The sequence below is a fragment of the Eriocheir sinensis genome, unplaced genomic scaffold (assembly GCF_024679095.1).
Source record: "Eriocheir sinensis breed Jianghai 21 unplaced genomic scaffold, ASM2467909v1 Scaffold40, whole genome shotgun sequence".
Lineage (NCBI taxonomy): Eukaryota > Metazoa > Arthropoda > Malacostraca > Decapoda > Varunidae > Eriocheir > Eriocheir sinensis.
Window position 1 is genome coordinate 1083302 of NW_026111721.1, and position 21490 is coordinate 1104791.

A 21490-nucleotide genomic window follows, 5' to 3' on the forward strand; every position below is an offset into this window, starting at 1 on the left:
AATAATGTAAATATATATAAAAAATATATACAAAACACAAATAATAATGTGAAATCGTATCAAAATAAATACACAGAATATTATAAAATAATGTAAATTTGTATGAAAATAAAGATGCAAAATTCCATCAAATAACGCATTTCTTATAAAAATATATATACCAAAATTCCAATAAAATATTTAAATTTGTATTGAAATAAATATACAAAATGCACATACAATAAGGTAAATTTGTATTGAAAGAGATATGCAAAAATACATATAAAACAATGTAAATTTGTTTCAAAATATATATATACGAATACACATAAAATAACGTAGATTTCTATAAAAATATATATACAAAATACATAAAATTAAGTAAATACGTATAAAATAGATATACAAAATACACATAGAATAATGTAAAATTGTTTCAAAAAAACAAAAAACACAATATAAATAAAATAATGTAAATTTGTATGAAAATAAAAATGCAAAATACCTATATAATAAAGCATATTTTTATAAAATACATATACAAAATACACATAGCATAATTAAATTTGTATTAAAATTAATATACAAAATGCATATATAATAAGGTAAATTTGTATTGAAATATATGCAAAATACACATAAAACAGTGTAAATTTATTTCAAAATTATATATAAATACTTATAAATCAACGATTTCTATAGAAATATATATATAAACACATATAAATATATATATATATATATATATATATATATATAGATATATATATATATATATATATATATATATATATATATACATATATATATATATATATATATATATATATATATATATATATATATATATATATATATATATATATATATATATATATATATATATATATATATACATTAAATAATGTAAATTATGTCAAAGTGAATAAACAAAATATCAATAAAAGAATGTGTATTTGTATGAAAATAGATATACAAAATACACATAAAATAACCTAAATTTGTATAAAACTATATACAAAAATACACAAAAATAATTTAAATTTTTATTAAAATAAATATAAAAAATAAAAATAAAATTATTTAAATTTTTATTTAAATAAATATAAAAAATAAAAATAAAATAATTTAAATTTGAATGAAAATATATAAACAAATACACTTAAAATAACGTAAATTTGTATAAAATATATATACAAAATACACATTAAATAATGTAAATATGTATAAAAAAATATATACAAAACACAAATAGAATAATATAAAATCGTATCAAAATAAATACACAGAATATTAATAAAATAATGTAAATTTGTATGAAAATTAAGATGCAAAATACCCATAAAAGAACGTATTTTTTATAAAAATATTTATACCAATATATATTTTATAGAAATCTACGTTTTTTTATTTGTATTGTATATATATTTTGAAACAAATTTACATTGTTTTATATATCTATTTTTGCATATCTCTTTCAATACAAATTTCATTTTATTATTGTGTGTGTGTAAGCATTTTGTATATTCATTTCAATGCAAATTTAAATATTTTTATGTGTATTTTGCATATATATTTTTATAAGAAATGCGCTATTTTATGGGAATTTTGGGTATCTTTTATTTTCATACAAATTGTACATTATTTTATTAATATTCGTATTTCTTTGATACGATGTTACATTATTTTATTTGTTTTTGTATATACTTTTATACATATTTACATTATTTAATGTGTATCTTGCATATATAATTTATACAAATTTATTATTTATTATCTATTTTCATTACACAAATACACATTCTTTTCATGATATTTTGCTTTATTTATTTTGACACGAATTTACATTATTTGATATGTATTTTGTATATATATTTTAGTATACGTATTTGGCATAATTTCATATGTATTTTGTATATATATTTTCTATAGAAATCTACTTTATTTTAGGTGTATTCGTATATATATTTTGAAACAAATTTACATTGTTTTATTTGTATTTTTGAATATCTTTCAATACAAATTTACCTTATTGTATATGCATTTGTATATATTTATTTCAATACAAATTTAAATATTTTATGTAGTATTTTGGTAAATATATTTTATAAAAAATGCCATATTTCTTTTTTGGGAATTTTGAATATATCTTTTGTTTTTCATGCATTAAATTTTATTATTTTATTGATATTCTGTTTATTTATTTTGATATGATTTTACATTATTCTATTTTGTTTTTATATATATTTTTATACACATTTACACTCATTTAATGTGCATCTTGGCATATATATTTTATACAAATTTACGTTATTTTAAGTGTATTTGTTTATATATTTTCATTCAAATTTACATTATTTGATGTGTATTTTGTATATGTATTTCTATGTCAAATTTGATTTAATTTTATGTGTATTTTGTATATTTCTTTTCAAACAAATTTAAATTATTTTTTTGTGTATTTTGTATATAGTTTTTTACAACAAATTTAGGTTATTTTATGTACGCATTTACATTATTTAGTCTGTGCTTTTATATATATATTTTTTGCAAATTTACTTTATTTAATGCATTTTTGTATGTACACATATTTATAGAAATTTATGTTATTTGTATATGTTTTCTCTCACAAATTTACATTATTTTATTGCTATTTTGTTACTTTCATTTTGATAACTGAAATTACAAGATTATATATGTGTTTTGCTAAATATTATTTTAGCATAAGTTTTACATTATTTAATGTGTATTTTGTTTATATATTTTAAACAAATTGACGTTATTATATGTATTTGAACAAATATTTTGATACAGATTTACATTATTTTATGTATTTTGTATGTACATTTCAAATCAAATTTACTCATTTTAGCTGTATTTGTATATATATTTTCATACAAATTTAATTACTTGTGTATTATTTTGGTATATAGTTTTATACAAATTTATGATATTTTTATGTGTATTTTGTTTATTTAAATTCTTATACAAATACACATTATTTTTACTAGTATTTTGTTTATTTATTTTCAGATACGATTTTTATGTATTTTTTGTATTCATATTTTTATATGTATTTTATTCATTTTATGTATATATATTTTATAGAAATCTACGCGTTATTTTATGTGTGTATTCGTATATATATTTTTGGTGAAAACAAGTTTTACATTGTTTTTACATGTATTTTGTAATAATATCTATTTCAATACTGGGAATTTACCTTTATGAAAATGCATTTTTTTATATTTATTTTAATACAAATTTTAATATTTTATGTGTATTTTCTTATATATATTTTGTTTATTTAGGTTGATAAGAGTATTTTTTATATTTTGTTTATTTATATTTAGGTTGATAATGATACGACTATACATGGATCTATGTGCTTCTTTTGTACATATTATTTTTTATAATGTATTTATTATTACTTAATATGTATTTTGTTTATATATTTTTAAACAAGTTTACGTTATTATATGTATTTTTATAAATATTTTGATGTCAAATTTACTTTTTTATTTTATGTATTTTGTATATACATTTCAATTCAAATTAGCTTATTTTATCTGGTGTATTTTGTATATCTATTTTCACAATGAATTTAATTACTTTCTGTGCATTTTTAGTATATAGTTTTATACAAATTTACGTTATTTTATGTGTATTTTGTAGATTTATATTTATACAAATACACATTATTTTAGTGGTATTTTTTAATTTATTTTGACCCGACTTTACATTATTTTTATTTTGGAATGCCATTTTGAATACATTTTTGCTATCATAATACTATCATTTTCACGTATTTTGGTAGTATATATTTCTTATACAAATCTTCGTTATTTTATGTGTATTCTTATATATATTTTGAAACAAATTTATTAGCATTTTTTTTATATGTATTTTGCATATCTATTTCCTAATACAGATCTATTCTTATTGTATGTGTATTTTGTATATTTATTTTAATACAAATAATTTTTTTTTTATTTTTATTTTTTTATATATATTTAAAAAAAAAAAAAGTTATTTTATGGGTATTTTTGGTTTCTTCTTTTATTTTCATACAAATTACCACATTATTTTATTAATATTCTGTGTATTTATTTTGATATGATTTAATATTATTCTATTTGTGTTTTATATATATTTTTTATATGCCAAATTTACGTTATTTTAAGCTGTATTTGTTTATGTATTTTCATTAAAATTTACATAGCATTTTATGCGGTAATTTGTATTAATGTATTTCAAATACAAATTCTGTTCTTAATTTTATGTGTATTTTGTATATTTATTTGCATACAAATTTAAATTATTTTGTGTATTTTGTATATAGTTTTATACAAATTTATGTTATCTTATGTGTATTTTGTATATTTATTTTCATACAAATACAATATCTCTTTTATTGACATTTGTTTATTTATTTTGACTAATGAATTTACATATTTATATTTAATGTGTATTTTGTATATATATTTTATACGTATTTACATCCTTTCATCGTATGTGTATTTTGAATATTTATAAGAAAATGCGTTATTTTGCTAATGGCTATTACTTGCATCTTTATTTTCATACAAATTTACTTTATTCAGTTATATTCTGTACCCTGTATTTAGCTTGTTGATAACGATTTTTTACATTATTCTATTTGGTGTTTTGTATATATTTTTTATAATGCTTATTTACATATTATTTAATGTGTATTTTGTATATATATTTGAAACAAATTCTACGTTATTTTGTGTGCATGTTTATATATATTTTCATTCAAATTTATGTGTATTTTTTATGTATTTTGGTATATGTATTTCAATACAAATCTTCACTTATAGTAATTTTATGTGTATTTCAAATTTATATTTATTTTCACAAATCTAAATTATTTTTTTGAGTATTTTTTGTAATATAGTTTTATATAAACTTATAGGTTATTTCATGTATGAGTATTTTGTATATCTATTTTCATACAAATGTCACATTCTTTTATTGATATTTTGTTTATTTTATTTGGACGAGAATTTAAATTATTTAATGTTTGTATATATATATATATATATATATATATATATATATATATATATATATATATATATATATATATATATATATATATATATATATATATATATATATATATATATATATATATATATATTTTTTTATATACGTATTTACATCATTTCTGCTGTGTATTTTGGTATAGATATTTCTATAGAAATTCTATGTTATTTTATATGGTATTCGTATATATATTTTGGAAATGAAATTTATTAATTTTTTTATGTGTACTGTAATAATTTTTCAACAATAAATTTACCTTTATTGTAATGTGCATTTTGGTATATTAATTTTAATACACATTTAATTATTCTATGTGTTTTTTCGTATATGTATTTTTAAAAAAATATGCTTTTATTTTATGGGTATTTTGCATCTTTATTTTGCATATAAATTACATTATTTTATTGATATTCTGTGTATTTATTTGATACGATTTTTACATTATTTCTATGTATATTTTGTATATCTATTTTATACAATTGTATTTACGTTATTTTATGTGAATTTGTTTTTATTTCATACAAATCTCTTACATTATTTTAGTGTGTATTTTGTACATGTATTTAAATGCAAATTTAATCCAATTATATATGTATTTTGTATATCTATTTTCATACACAAATTGAAATTTATTCTTTTTGCTTTGATGTATATATTTTTATTCAAATTTCGTAATTTTTATGTGTTTTTTTGTATATTTATTTCTCCTACAAATATATTGTTCTCCTTTTCTTCCAATTTTTTATTTATTTTGACAACGAATTTTATTTTTTTAGGTGTATTTGATATATATATTTTTATATTTTGTTTACATAATTTTATATGTAGTTTTGAATATATATTTTCATAGAAATTTACCTATATGTTTACACAAAAACACAAAAATAATTTAAATTTGTATGAAAATAACATACAAAATATACATAAATTAGATAAGTTTGTATTTAAATACATATACAAAATACACTTTAAATAATGTAAATTGAAATGAAATTATATAAACAAATACACTTAAAATACACGTTAATTTGTATAAAATATATATAAAATAATAATATCACTCAAATAATGAAATATGTATAAAAAGTATTTATATACCAAAACACAAATAGTATAATATAAAATTCAAACAAAATTTATACACAGAATATTAATAAAAATAATGTACATTTGTATGAAATCTAAGATGCAAAATACCTATAAAATAATTAACGCATTTTTATTAAATTATATATACCAAAATACAAATAAATATTTTGAATTTATATTAAAATAAATATACAAATGCAAATGCCAATAAGGTAAATTTAAATTCAAAATATTTTTGTGTATTTTGTATATAGTTTGATACAAATTTAGGTTATTTTTGTGTGTATTTTGTATATCTATTTTCATACAACACACATTCTTTTATTGATATTTTGTTAATTTATTTTGACGCGAATTTACATTATTTAATGTGTATTTTATATATTTTATACGGTATTTACATCATTTCATGTGTGTATTTTAGTTTTAAACAATAAACTGCATATTATTTGTGAATGAATTTTGTATATATATATATTTATTCAAATACACATTCTTTTTATTCGTATTCTGTTTATTTATTTGGATTACTTAATTTACATTATTTATGTGTATTTTGTATACATTTTTATACGTATTTACTTAATTTTATGTGTATTTTGTATATATATATTTTTATGTAAAATCTACCTTATTTCATGTGTATTTGTATATATATTTTAAACAAATTTACATTGTTTATATGTATTTTGCATATTCATATTTTTGTGTATTTCTGTATTCATTTTTGTTATAACATAGAATAATGTAAAATCGTAGTCAAAATAAGGCACAGAATATCAATAAAAATAATTTCTAAATTTGTATGAAAATAAGAAGATAAAAATACCTATACAGATAAAGCATATTTTTTTAAAAAAATACACATACAAAAATACACATAGAATAATTAAATTTGTATTAAAATTATTATACAAAATGCACAAGGCTATTAATAAGGTAAATTTGTAATTGAAAAAACACAACAAAACATTGTAAATTTGTTTCCAAAATATATATACGAATACACATAAAATAACGTAGATTTCTATAAAATATATATACGTAAATAATACATATGAAATTATGTAAATACGTATAAAAAAAATATATATATATATATATATATATATATATATATATATATATATATAGATATATATATATATATATATATATATAAAAATATACACATATATATATATATATATATATATATATATATATATATATATATATATATATATATATATATATATATATATATATATATATATATATATATATATATATATATATATATATATATACATATATATATACATATATGTACATATACATATATATATATATATATATATATATATATATATATATATATATATATATATATATATATATATATAAAAATACATATTAATTTAATGTAAATTGTGACAAAAATAGATAAATAAATATATCAAGTGGTAAAAGAATTGTAAAGCTTGTATGAAAATAAATAATAGATAATAAATTTGTATGTAATATATATGCAAGATACACATTAAATAAATGTAAATATGTATATAAAAAAAATATAAAAAAACAAACAGAATAATGTAAAATCGTATCAAAAATAAATATGACTGAATAGCTTAATAAAATAAATGTAAATTTGTATGAAAATAAAGATGCAAAATTCATCAAAAAGCGCATTTTATAAAAATACACAACCTACACTTAAAGAATATTTAAATTTGTAATGAAATAAATATACAAATGCACATACACAATAAGGTAAATCTTCTGTTGAAAGAGTATATGCAAAAATATATATAAAAAATTGTAAATTTGTTTCAAAATATATACGAATACACATAAAATAACGTAGATTTTCTAAAAATATATATACAAAATACACATAAAATTATGTAAATACTGACAAAAAAAAATGTAAACAAAATACACATAAAATAATATAAATTGAAATACAAATAAATAAACAATATACCAATAAAAAGAATGTATTTGTTCTAGTGTATTTTTGTATATAGTTTTATACACAAATTTACGATACAAAAGTTTTACAAATACAAATATACACATTAAATAATTTGAAATTGAATGAAATAAATATACAAATAAAACATAAAATAAGGTAAATTTGTAATAAAATATATGTAAGAAATCACACATGAAATAATATAAATTTGTATGAAAATATATATACAAATACATATCAAATAATATAAATTTGTATAAAATTTGTTTCTAAAAATATATACGAATACACATTACGAAATAATGTAAATTTTAATGAAAATGGGATATAAATATACACATTAAAATAATTTAACATGTAGAAAATATATATACAAAATATATGTAAAATAATGTAATTGTAAAAAATTAAATACACGAAATTCCAAGAAAAGAATGTATATTTGTAGGAAAATATATATACAAACAACAAATAAAATAACTAAAATTTGTATAAAAAATATATACAAAAATACACAAAAATAATTTAAGTTTGTTTGAAAAAAGATATGCAAAAAACACATAAAGTTAGGCCAATTTGTATTTTGTATATATATTTTTATACGTATTTATTTAATTTATGTGTATTTTGTATATATATTTTTATAGAAATTCCACGTTATTTCTTATTATGTGTATTCGTATATATATTTCTGAAACAAATTTACATTGTTTTGCAAGAGAGGTATTTTGCATATCACTTTCAACATACAAGTTTACTCTTTGTATTGTCATGTGCAAAAAAGGTTTGTATATTTTACTATCAATACAAATTTAAATATTTTAAGGGGTATTTTGTTGGTGCATATATTTTATAAGAAAATGCGCTATTTGATGGGAATTTTGGTGACCTTTATTTTCATACAAAATCATAGTGATTATTTTTATTAATATTCGTGTATTTATTTTGATGACGATTTCTTTGCCATTATTTCTATTTTGTTTTTGTATATATATTTTTATACATATTTATATTATTTAATGTGTATATTGTATATATATTTCATACAAATTTATTATTCATTATTGTATTTTCATACAAATACACATTCTTTTCTATGATATTTTAATTTTATTTGAGCCTTTGACAACGAATTTCACTTCAGATATGTATTTTTGGTATATATATTTTTATGTTATATTTTACATAATTTCATGTGTATTTTGTATATATATTTATAGAAATTCACGTTATTTTATATGTGTATTCGTATATATATTTTGAAACAAATTAATCCTTTGTTTTATATGGCATATTTTGAATAACTTCTTCAATGCATATTTACTCTTTACTGTATATGACATTTTGTATATTTATTTCAATACAAATTGGTATATATTTATGGGTATTTTGGTATATATATTTCTAAAAAACGCTATTTATATGGGGAATTTTGCATCTTTCTTTTCAGATACAAATTTACATTATTTCTTTTATTGATATCCCCTGTATTTATATTGATAGTGATTTTACATTATTTTATGCCTTTTTGTATATATTTTTTATGTAAACATTTAGCATTATTTAATGCAGTATCTGGGCATATATATTTTATACAAATTTACGTTATTTTAAGGCATTAGTTTATTTATATCATTTCAAATTTACATTATTCCATGTGTATTTTGTATATGTATTTCTAATCACAAATTTACCTAATTTTATGTGTATTTTGTATATTTCTTTTCATACAAATTTTAAATATTTTTGTGTATTTTTGTATATAGTTTTATACAAATTTAGGTTATTTTATGTAACGCATTTACTTTATTTAATGTGTGTTTGTATATATATTTTATGCAAATTTACTTTATTTTTATGTGTATTTTGTACATATATTTTTTAGAAATTTATGCTGTTAAATTTATGTATTTAGATAGTTATGTTTCTTTTCAAGGTCAAATTTACATTATATTATTGCTATTTTGTTTATTTATTTTGATACGAATGAAAAATAGATATGCAAAAATATAACATAAAATAAACTAAATTTGTATTGAAATATATATAAAATACATAAAATAATGTAAAATTGTATCAAAAATATTTTTAACAGATGCGTACAAAATAACGTAAATTTGTTTTTAAAATATACAAATAACACATTAAATAAATGTAAATATGTATAAAAAGTCATATATAAACATAAAATAGAATAATGTAAAATCGGATCAAAATAAATACAACAGAATATTAATAAAACAATGTAAATTTGTATGAAAAATAAAGATGCAAAATACTCATTAAATAACGCATTTTTTTTTATAAAATATATATACCAAAATACTATGAAAAAATTAATTTGTATTAAAATAACAGGAGCAAAATAATAAATACATACAATAATGTAAATCTGTATTAAATAGATATGCTAAATACATATAAAACAATGTAAATTTGTTTCAAAATATATATGTTGAATACTATAAAATGGTAGGTTTGTATAAAATATATACAAATATAATATACACATAAACAGAAGTAAATACAGTATAATAAAAATGTATACAAAATACATAAAAATAATGTAAATCTGTATCAAATAAAAAAACAAAATACTGATTAAAGAATGTATTTGTATAAATATAGTATATACAAAATACACATAAAATAACGTAAATTTGTATAAAAACTATACAAAAAATACACAGAAGTAATTAAATTGTATGAAAAATAGATATACAAAAATACAGATAAAATAAGCTAAATTTGAATTGAAATGTATATAAAATACAATATTTTATGTGTATATTTGTATTTGTATTTAGGTTATTTTATGTGTATTTTGTATATATATTTTCATCCAAAATTACATTATTTTATTGGTATTTTCTTAATTTAATTCGATACGAATTTAGATTATTTCATAGGTATTTTCTATACATATTTTTATACTCATTTACATTATCTAATGTGTGTTTTGTATATATATTTTTATGCAAATTTATTTTATGCTCATTTTTGTACATATATTTTTATAGAAATTTGCGTTATTTTATGTATATAGTTTTATATAAATTTACGTTATTTTATGTGCATTTTGTATATTTATATTTATACAAATACACATTCTTTTATTGGTATATTGTTTATTTACATTTTACGAATTTACATTATTTTATGTGAATTTTGTATACATTTTTTTTATACGTATTTACTTAACTCTATATGTATTTTGTATATGTATTTTTATAGAAATCTACGTTATTTTATGTGTATTCGTATATATATTTTGAAACAAATTTACATTATTTTATATGTATTTTGCATATCTATTTCAATACAAATTTACCTTATTGTATGTGCATTTTGTATATTTATTTTAATACAAATTGAAATATTTTATGTGTATTTTGGTATCAATAATTTTAAAAAAACGTAAATTTGTATAAAAAAAATATGTACAAACACAAATAGAATAAATGTAAAATCGTATCAAAATAAATACACAGAATATTAATAAAATAATGTAAATTTGTACAAAAATAAAGAAGAAATACCTATAAATAACGTATTTTTTTATTTATAAAAATATATATAAAATACACATCAAAAATTAAATGTATTAAAATAAATACACAAAAAACACATACAATAAGGTAAATTTGTATTGAAATAGAAATGCAAAATACATATAAAATAATGTAAATTTGTTTCAAAATATACATACGAAATATAAATAAAAAGGCAGATTTCTAAAATATATATATAAAATACATAAAATTAAGAATATAAAAAATGTATATTAAAAATACATAAAATAATGCAAATTGGAATAAAATAAATAAAACAAAATAATTGAAAAGAATGTGTATTTGACACATATAAATACAAAATACACACAAATAAAATATAAAATAATAAGTAGACGGTAATGTATCATATGTACAAAATAATACACACACAATGTAAATTTATATGAAAATATTAGTAAATACAATATTAAAATACCATGAACTTGTATAAAATATATATTCAAAAATAAAATATTAAATACTTGGAAAGCAAGATAAAATATATATGCTGGAAGCATTATGATAAAATGCAAAAATTAAGATGTATTTATAAAATTTTATAGAAATTATTGATTCTCAAAATGAATAAGGTAATATTTGGAACTTGTATTAAAATAAATATAAAATGCATATAACAAAGAATTTGTATTGAAACAGATATGCAACATATATAAAGAATAAAATTTGTTTCAAAATACATTGAATTACTGTTGTACACCAGATTTCTTAAGAAAAATATATATACATACACATAAATATAACATATAAAAATGTATACAAAATACATATTAAAATAATGTAAATTCAAGCAATGTAAAATAAACAATATATACACTTAAGAATGTGTATTTACAAATATAAATATACAAAATGCACATAAAATAAATGCAATTTATAAAACTATATATATAAAATAACGCAATTTCTATAAAATATAAGGTAATAAAAATGAATATTGATAAATTTCTATATAAATATATAGCTAAAATATTACATTAGATAATGTAAATGAAAGAGGTAAAATATGGTAATAAAATACCTATGAAATACCTAAATTGTATCGAATTAAATTAATAGTCATTTAATAAATAATAAATGATGAAATATATATATATACAAAATACACATAAAAATAAATCTCTAATATAAATAAATATACATAAATAATCTAAAATTCAATGAAATAAATATACAAATAAACATAAAATAAATTTAAATAAATATATGAAAATACACACAAAATAATATGTTCTATGAAAACATATACAAATACACAACAAATACGAATTTGGTATAAATTTATACTGTAAATATATACTTATACACAATAATAAAAATAAATGTAATTTTTATATATATTAAAAATAATACATAAAATAATTTAAATATAGAAAATATATATACAAAAAAAAATATTAAAACAATTGTAAATATGAAAATATACATAAAAATAAATGTAAAATATATATATATATATATATATATATATATATATATATATATATATATATATATATATATATATATATATATATGTTATATATATAAATATATACAAAAATATATAGTATAATGTTAAATCGTATCAAAATTAAATAAAGAGAATATCAATAAAATAATGTAAATTTAAAATAAAACAATGATGCAAAATTATCCATATAATAACGCATACTCAGGTACAAAATATATATATGCAACACATACAAATAATTAAATTTGTAATAAAATAACATACAAAATGCACGGCACAATAAAGTGAATTTGTATTGGCATGGATACGGCAAATACATTATTTAATGGAATTTGTATCAAAATATACATACGAATACCATGTAGAGTAAATTTCAAGAAAATATGGTGGGATACAAAAAGACATACAAAATACATAGGAAGTGGGTGGCTGGAAGGATAAGGCACTGGACCTCATCGTCGCGTGATGGACGATGGTTCGATCCTCACGAAGCACACTCTTCGACTTTTTCAGTCACCGCCGAGTGGCCAGGAAATCTCACCATGCTGTCCCTTGAAGACCACACCCATCAACCTGGGACTCAGAGGAAGCCAAGTCAAAGAATCAAGAACGAGTTCTAAAGGCAGATTGGGCAAGAGATAAGCATTTATAAATACTCGCAGCAGTCAGAACGGTTGGCCGACCATCAGGCTCACTCTGAAGAAAGTTTTGGGTTTATCTATCAGGCCTTTACTGGGAAGATGTCACAAGTACAGGCAATAATGTAAAAAAAAAAAAAAAAACTAGTTAATGGTATTGAAGACAAAAATAAAAAAACACATAAAATAATGTAGATTTGCATGAAAATGAAAACAAATATAAAATAACATACAAACACACATAGAATAATGTGTAAAATCACACAAAATAACACAGAATATCAATAAATAATGTAAATTTGTACAGAAAATAAAGATGTAAAATACCTATAAATAAAAGCATATTTACAAAAAACACATATACCTGGGCAATACACACAGATTAATCAATTTGTATTAAAATTACAAATGCACATACACACAGTAAATTTGTATAGAAAAATATGTAAAATACATACAAAAACAGGTAAATTTGTTTTAAAATATATATGATGAATACACATAAATAAATGCAGACTTTTATAGAAATATATATACATATTTTAGAAATAATGTAAATATAAAAATATATATATATATTAAATAACAAAAGACTAAAATGTGTCAGTCAACAAATATTATGAGCAGTATTAAAGAAAGATATAATAAAATATAAAATAAATCTCTACTGTATAAAACTATACAAGCAAAATAAGGACAAAAAATAATTTAAACTTTGTATGAGTCAAATATACAAAAATATAAAATTAGTAATTTGTATTGATATACATATACAAATAATATAAAATAATAAAATTGAATGAAAATATATAAATATATATATTTAAATAATATAAATTTATCAATATATATATATTAAAAACACATAAATACGTAAATATATAAAATATAATAAAAACACAATAAAGACAAAATCAAACAAAATAAATACAGTAGTATTAATAAAATAATGTAAATGAATATACCAGATGCAAAATACCTGTAAATAACGTATTTTTTTATAAAATATATATATTTCGGAAAAAAAACAAGTAAAATATTGATTTGTATTGTAAATAGATATATAAATGCATATAAGCAATTTAATGAAATATATATACAAATATTAAATAATGTAAATTTAAATAACATTATAAATAATATAGTAATAATGTAAATTTGTATAAATATAACAAATAATAATATTAAATAATGTAACATGTATAAAAAAATGTAAATAATAAATAATTGCGTAATTGTATCAGTTTAAACAGACAAAAATAATAATAAATAATGTAATATAGAGAAAAAATATACAAAATAATATAAATACGCAAATATCAATAAAATATATATAATATAATATATGACATGTAATGGTATTTTGGTACATATATTTTATCCAAATTTAAAGACATTTTATATGTATTTGTTATATATTTTCTACACAAAATTTACATTATTTTACAGAGCTTTGTATGTATTTCAATACAAATTTGCCTATGGAATTTATGTAGTATTTTGCACATCTATTTTCAAAACAAATTTCTTAAAATTATTTCTTTTAGGTATTTTGTATATATTTTATACAAATTTTAGTAAGTTATTTTATTTGTTTTTGTATATATTTTCCATTAATACATGTCATTCTTTTATTGAATTGGTGTATTTAATTATGAATATTATTTCTATGTGTGTGTATTTTTGTATATATTTTCACGCATTTAAAATTATTCATGTATTTTATATATACATTCTTCACAAAAATTCATGTTATTTATCAGGTATTCGTGCATATTTCTAAACAAATTTTATACTAAAATTGATGTTATTTTGTGTGCATTTGGTTGTTATATTTTCATACAACGACATTATTTTATGTGTATTCTCACATATTCTGCCATAAATTTAACTTATTTTATGTTTATTTGTGTTATTTACTCATTTAATATAATCACCCTAAATTTATTGTATATGCATTTTGAAGGTTAATTCCTAATGTCAAAATTTAATTATTCTTCATGTATTTTTTCTACATGTATTTTTATAAATATATGCTTTATTTTATGTAATTTTAAATTTTATTTCACGTTGATTTACGTTATTTATTGATATTCTGCTCATTCATTTGATACGATTTGACATTATTTCATGTGTATTTTGTATATATTTTTCATGTTAAATTTATTGCTTATTTTATGTGTATTTGTTTAAGTATTTTGGACACAAATTTACAACATTTATGGCATTTTACATATATTCTGAAAAAGTTATAAAATTTACATAGTTTATAATTGGTAAAATATTTTGAATAATTCATTTTCTTGTTGTCAAATCCCAAATTATTTATATGTATTTTTACATATTTCAATAATAAATTTAGTATAGTTATGTGTATTTTGTAAATCTATTTCATTCAACATATATTATTTGGCATTTTGTTGATTTATATTGATGAATTTACATTATTTGATTACGTACTGTATATATATTTTACACGACTATTAATTAACATTTATTTTATATATGTTCTTATTAATAAACTATATTTATAGAGTTTATATATATTTTCATAACCTATATTTTATGTGTATTTTGTATATATATCTCATTACAAACTTATTTTATAATTTTTTATTTATATAAATTGTTTTATATATTTTGAAACAAATTTACATTGTTTTATATGCACAATGTTGCAAATCTTCTGTATTGAAATAGATATGCAAAAACATACATAAAGCAATGCAAATTTTTTTTCAAAATATGTATACGAACACAATAAAATAACGATTTCAAAATATATATACAAAAATGGCTACATAAAATGCAGAAGTAAATACGTAAAAATGTATACAAAATATGATAAAATAATGTAAACTGCATCAAACAAATAAAACAAAATACCATTAAAAGAATGTATTAGTATAAATATAACATACAAATACACATAAAATAACGTAAATTTACACAAAACTATATACAAAATACACAGAAGTACTAAATTTGTATGAAAATATATACAAAAACACAATAATAAAATAAGCTAGATTTGAATGAAATATATATACAAAATACATGTAAATAAAAGTAAATTGGCATCAAAAGTATTTATAAAATACACACATATAATAACGTAAATTGTATGAAAATATATAAACAAATACACATGTTAATGTAAATATGTATAAAAAAATGTGTACAAAATACAATATATAATCATGCACTGTATCAAATAAAATAAACAAAATACCAATAAAATAATACAATTTGTATGAGTAAACGTGTATAAATATAAATGTACAAAATACACACAAAAATAAACATAAAATAAGGTAATTTGTTATGAAATATATGTGGCCAAAATACATAAAATAATGTAATTTATATGAAATATATATATATACAAATAAGCACATGAAATACCATGAATTAGTAGCAAAATTATATATTCAAAATACATATAAAATTATGTAAATAAGTATAAAATATATATCAAATACCTAAAAAAATGAAAATTCGCATCAAAATAAATAAATAAAATTCCGAAAAAGAACGTATATTTGTAGGAAAATAAATATACAAAATACACATAAAATTACGAAAATTTGAATAAAATATATACAAAATACACAATTAATTTCAATTTGTATGAAAATAGATATAAAATACACATATAATTAGTTAAATTTATATTTAAATACGTAGTACAAAATTCATAAAATAATGTAAATTTGTATGAAATGAAAACAAATTCACATAAAATAACGTACATTGGTATAAAATAGATATACAAAATATTCATATAATAATGTAAAATCGTATCAAAATAAATACACAGAAAATCAATTAAATAATGTAATTTTGTATGAAAATAAAGATGCAAAATACCCATATAATAAAACATATTTTTATAAAAATACATATACAAAAATACACATAGAATAGCTAAATTTGTATTAAAATTAATATACAAAATGTACGTACAATAAGGTAAATTTGTATTAAAAAAATATGCAAAATGCCCATAAAACAATGTATATTTGTTTCAAAATATATGAATACACATAAATAACGTATTTCTATAAAATATATACAAAATACACATGAAATGACGTAAATACGTATAAAATATATATACACAATACACATTAACTAATATAAATTCGCATCAAAATAAATAAACAAAATATCAATAAAAGAATGTGTGTATGAAAATAGATATACAAAATACATAAAATATTGTAAATTTGTATAAAACTCTATACAAAAATAAACAAAAATAATTTAAATTTGTAAAATATATATACAAAATACACATGAAATTAGAATTTCTATTGAAATACATATACAAAATACATAAAATAATGTAAATTTGATAAAATATATAAACAAATACACTTAAAATAACGAAAACTTGTATGAAATATATATAGAAAATACACATTAAATAATGTAAATATGTATAGAAAAAATATATACAAAACACAAATAGAATAATGTAAAATAGTATCAAAATAAATACACAGAATATTAATAAAATAATGTAAATTTGTATGAAAATAAAGATGCAAAATACCCATAAAACAACGCATTTTTTATGAAAATATATAAACCAAAATGCACATAAAATATTTAAATTTGTATTACAATAAATATACAAAATGCACATACAATAAGGTAAATTTGTATTGAAATAGATATGCAAAATACATATAAAACAAAGAAAATTTGTTTCAAAATATACATACGAATACATATAAAATAACGTAGATTTCTATAAAATATATATACAAAATACACATAAAATGAAGTAAATACGTATAAGAAAATATATACAAAATAAACATAAAATAATGTAAATTCGTATCAAAATAAATAAACTAAATGCCAATAAAAGAATGTTTACTTGTATAAATATAAATATACAAAATACATATAAAATAACGTAAAATTGTATAAAAATATATACTGAAATAAACAAAAATAATTAAATTTGTATGAAAATAGATATACAAAAGACATAAAATAAGCTAAATTTGAATTGAAATAATCATAGTAAATACATAAAATAATGTAAATTTGTATCAAAATATATATTCAAATATACATATAATAACGTAAATTTGTATAAAAATATATAAACAAAATACATATTAAATTATGTAAATACTTATAAAAGATATGTACGTAATGTAAAAATTTATAAAATTAAAGATGCAAAATACCCATAAAATATCTCATGTTTAAAAAAAAAATATATACAAAAATACACATAAAATAATTAAATTTGTATTAAAATAAATATACAAAATACATATACAATAAAATTAATTTTATTGAAATAGATATGCAAAACACATAAAATAATGAAATTTTTTTATCAAAATATATACGAATACACACAAAATTAAATTACGTAAATTTTTATGAAAATATATATACAAAATACACATAAAATAATGTAAATATAGAAATATATATACAAAATACACATAAAATAATGTAAATTCATATAAAATAAATAAACAAATTCCTCTAAAAGAATGTATATGTGTAGGACAATATATATACACCATACAAATAAAAAAAAATTGTTTAAAAATAATGCAAAAATACACAAAAATAATTTAAATTTGTTTGAAAATAGATATGCAAAATACAAATGAAATTAGGCAAATTTTATTGAAATACATATACAAAATACACATAAAATAATGCCAATTTAAATTTGTAAGAAAAATATATAAACAAATACATAAGATAACGTAAATTTCCAAATCAAATATAATATTACAAATATAAATAATATATACAAATATACATTAATAATGTAAATATGTCTAAAATATATATACAAAATACACAGAATAACGTAAATCGTATCAAAATAAATAAACAGACAATCAATAAAATAATGTGTGAAATAAAGATTCAAAATACCCATATAATAACGCATATTTGTTAAAAATATATATACAAAAATACACATAAAACAATTAAATTTGCATCAAAATAAATATACAAAAGGCACATACAATAAAAGAAAATTTGTATTGAAATAGATATGCGAAATACATATATAATGTAAATTTATATCAAAATATATATACGAATACACATAAATAGAGAGTAAATTTCTATGAAATATATATTCAAAATACACATAAAATTATGTAAATAAGTATAAAATATATATATCAAATACACCTAAAATAATGAAAACTCGTATCAAAATAAATAAAAAAATTCGATCAAAGAACGTATATTTGTAGGAAAATAAATATACAAAATTCACATAAAATTACGAAATTTGTGAATAAAATATATACTAAAATACACAAATTAATTTCAATTTGTATGAAAATAGATATACATAATACACATATAATTAGTTAATTTTGTATTTAAATACATGTACAAAATACATAAAATAATGTAAATTTGTATGAAAAAACAAATTCACATAAAATAACGTTCATTTGTATGAAATATATATACAAAATATACATAGAATAATGTAAAGTCGTATCAAAATAAATACACAGAATATCAATAAAATAATGTAAATTTGTATGAAAATAAAGATGCAAAATACCCATAAAATAAAGCTTTTTTTTTTGAAAATACATATACAAAAAAACAAATAGAATAATTAAATTTGTATTAAAATTAATAAACAAAATGCACGTACAATAAAATAAATTTATATTGAAAAAATATGCAAAACATAAAACAATGTATATTTGTTTCAAAATATATACGAATACACATAAAATAACATATATTTCTGAAATATATATACAAAATACATGAAATGACGTAAATACGTGTAATATATATACGCAATACACATTAAATAATGTGAATTCGCGTCAAAATAAATAAACAAAATATCAATAAAAATGTGTATTTGGAAAATAGATATACAAAATACACATAAAATATTTTTATTCTTATAAAACTCTTTTATAAAAAATATATACAAAATAATAAAAATTTAAATCTGTATTACAATAAATATACAAAATGCACATACAATAAGGTAGATTTATATTGAAATAGATATACTAAATACATATAAAACAATGTAAATTTGCTTCAAAATATATATACCAATACACATAAAATAACGTAAATTTTATGAAAATATATATACAAAATACACATAAAATAATGTAAATACATATGAAAATATATACAAAATATAATAAAATACATAAAATTATGTAAATTCTTATGAAAATAAATGAACAAAATTCCACTAAAAGAATGTATATTTGTAGGAAATATAAATACAAAATACAAATAAAATAACTAAAATTTGTATAAAAGTATATAAAAAATACATATAAATAATTTTAATTTGTTTGAAAATAGATATGCAAAATACACATAAAATTAGGCAAATCTGTATTGAAATACATATACAAATTACACATAAAATATTGTAAATTTGTATGAAAATATATAAACAAATACACATAAAATAGCGTAAATTTATGTAAAAAATATATACAAAATATACATTAAATAATGTAAATGTGAATAAAAATATATGTACAAAATACACATAGAATAATGTAAAATCGTATCAAAATAAATGAACAGAATATCAATAAAATAATGTAAATTTGTATGAAAATAAAGATGCAAAATACCCAAATAATAACGCATATTTTTACAAAAATACACATAAAATAATTAAATTTGTATTAAAATAAATATACAAAATACACATACAATA